Source organism: Mus caroli, chromosome 12 (assembly GCF_900094665.2).
Source record: "Mus caroli chromosome 12, CAROLI_EIJ_v1.1, whole genome shotgun sequence".
Classification (NCBI taxonomy): domain Eukaryota; kingdom Metazoa; phylum Chordata; class Mammalia; order Rodentia; family Muridae; genus Mus; species Mus caroli.
This window is the reverse complement of record NC_034581.1, coordinates 100,976,681-100,979,409: the sequence shown is the minus strand read 5'-3', so window position 1 is coordinate 100,979,409 and position 2,729 is coordinate 100,976,681. Positions and strand designations below refer to the sequence as shown.

At 50.1% G+C, this 2,729-nt stretch overlaps 1 pseudogene; it reads right to left on the bottom strand.

Annotated features, from left to right (window-relative positions):
* Nucleotides 1–446: 446 nt before the first annotated feature.
* Nucleotides 447–2,081, bottom strand: LOC110307506 (annotated as a pseudogene).
* Between the last annotated feature and the right edge of the window lie 648 nt (nucleotides 2,082–2,729).

The following is a 2,729-nucleotide window of genomic DNA, read 5'->3' as shown; positions in this document are numbered from 1 at the left end:
GAGGCCGGAAGAGAGCACTAAATTTTCTGTAACTAGAGTTAAAGACAGTGTTAAGCCACCATGTGAGTACTGAGACCTGAGCCTGGGACCTCCACAAAAATGGCAAGTGCTCTTAACCATATATAACCATAAATGAATAATTAATTAAATAAATAAAAATAAATAAATGTGTGTGTGTATATGTATTTGCCAAAGAATGAATAAAACCTTTTAAACGAACCCTTCAGTGACCTTCAAACCCTGCATGACCTCTATTCTCCCAGCTGGAATCTTGTACTAAATTCTTCTTTTTTTTAAACCAAAAGCACTTAAATTTTATTCATCTGCTAGAGAACAGGAGCTGGCCACACCCTGCCCAAGCACAGCTGGGTGCACACACACACAGGCAACCAAGCCAAACTCATTTAAGTTTCTTCCTCCTCCTCTTCCTCCTCCTCTTCCTCCTCCTCTTCCTCCTCCTCTTCCTCCTCCTCTTCTTCCTCCTCTTCCTCCTCCTCCTCCTCCATCAGGCAAGCTGTAGACCCGGATGACCTGCTTGTTGGGGTCCTTGAGGATGAGGTACTGCCCTCCTCCAGCTTCACACAGATGTCAATGACGCAGCATAAGATGCCCCAGGCATTCTCTACCCTCAGGTTGATCTGGCTGGCAAACTCACTGGGCTTAAACTGCTGGGTGCCTAGGATGACATGGCGAGAGGAGTCCTTTACTGGTACCGGGACACATACTTGAGCTTCAAGTATTCAGATCCAGCCAGCAAAGCACAGCTGGTCCACCACGCCAGCTTGTAGCTGTTGTTCTTCAACTCAGTGGCGATGACAGCCCCATGCTGAGAGTCCAGCTTCTGAAGCCAGTCAACGCCATTACAGTGTCTGGAGTCCCATTCCTTGAGTGTCTTGATGTTGATGAAGGACGCTTCTTCCCCTTTAGCCCCAGTCATGACGCCATCATGTTCACAGTGGACAAGAAGATCAATGTCACTTCCGCACCTGCAGTAACGGTAGGCGATGGAGGCAATCTCATTCTTATCCATGCTGTCCTCCACAAATGGGTTTGGGTTGGGGAAATTGTATCTTTCCCTCCCCATTCTCAGGCACTGATGGGAGAAACTGTGGTCCATGCAGGTGGCCTCCACAGCCAGGCTCCAAGATGAGCTAAAGGGATTGACTTCATCTTGAGGGGGCTCCTTGGCTGTCTTACTCGAAGACAGGAGGTCAAAGTCAGAGTCATCCCTCTTGTCAAAGAAGAGTTTAGATCCAACTCTCTGGATGCTGATGTCCCAGGGGTACAGAGCGGGCACATCTCATCAGTGTGGCCAGGATGGTGTCAGTGACAAACACATTGCCCTGCATTTTTGCCAGCTTCCAGATGACAGGTTGCTCAGTGGTGGTGACAGTGTGGAAAGATGCTCTTGGTGCTCCCCAGAGGCCTCTCCCTCCTCGTGGTGATGCGGTCAAACACTTTGCCATAATACTCCAGTGCTCTGCAGCACTCAATGTCCCGAGGCTCTGACGCTTCCAAGTAGCTTGTCTTCATCAGCTGAGGGAAGTCCATCTCCTCCTTCCCCTCCCAGTCACTGTGAACTTCAGCTGAGGAGTCTCAGGGTTTCTATGACTTCTAGTCCCATTATTGCCTGACTCCAAATTGCTTCTGGAATTTTTTTTTCCTGCAAGCGAATTTGTTCTCTCCCTTGCTGCTTGGCACTCTTGGGCAGTAGTATGCCTATACTGTAGGTTGAACTGCTCCATGTTCCTCCGATCTTTGTCTCTACGGAGGTTCCACTGTGTGAATTTCATCCAGTTCCACTGGTAGGCAGCCTTCTCTGTATGCGACGTGTCTAGCAGCTGGAAGCTTATCTCATCCCCCTCATGGAAATACGTATACTGACTTCTCCCATTACTGAGAGGAATACTTGCTTGTATACTTCTTGTCCTGGTATGTGGTCCCTTTCCAGTCTGCAACCTTCCCCAGCCAATCTCCTTGTTGGATGGCTAGTAGGGCATATTCCGAAACTGCTCAGGGATGGCACAGGGACTCCAGGCTGAGGGGTTGTCCTGGATGACAGGTGTCATGAATTTCTCCATCTTCTAAAATCTGCAACCACCTCCCCGGGGCCCGGATGGTGACAGATGGCCCAGGTAAGGAAACTGTGATAGCCTCGGTCCTCGGAGGAACCAAGACAGGAAGGGGAAGATTCGCACCTTGTACCATTTTCAAACCACCAATTTCACACCACCCTCCTGTACTGACGTGTGTTCCAGGGTCTGCCCTCCATGTAAACATCTTGGAACAACATCGCTGAGACCTTGCTCACACTGAGTCTACTACACCTCACCAGGGGAAGCAAGACACCTGGTGAAGCCCAGAGTCAACAGGGCAGAAACTGAAATAGAGAGAATAAAAGCTGACTGACCAGTGAGCCACACAGTGCTGTTCTCAGGGCCTCTGAGCACTCCGTTCCTTGTCCCCCATGGCCTGGAAGGTTCTTTCTTCCTCTGCCCCTCTGCCCCTCTGCCCCTCTGCCCCTCACCCCCTCACTCACTCATGAGCCCCAGACTAGGGTGGGTCCCTCTACACTAATGTTCTCAGAACACCCTGCAATTTCCCATCAGTGCTTTGTGTGGATGGGCGGCTGCACATGTGTGATTATTCAATTACAGTCTGTCTTCCCGTGAGGGAAGAGACCACATCTGTTCTTGCTCATCACAGCGGCTGGGTAGTCCATGCCTGAA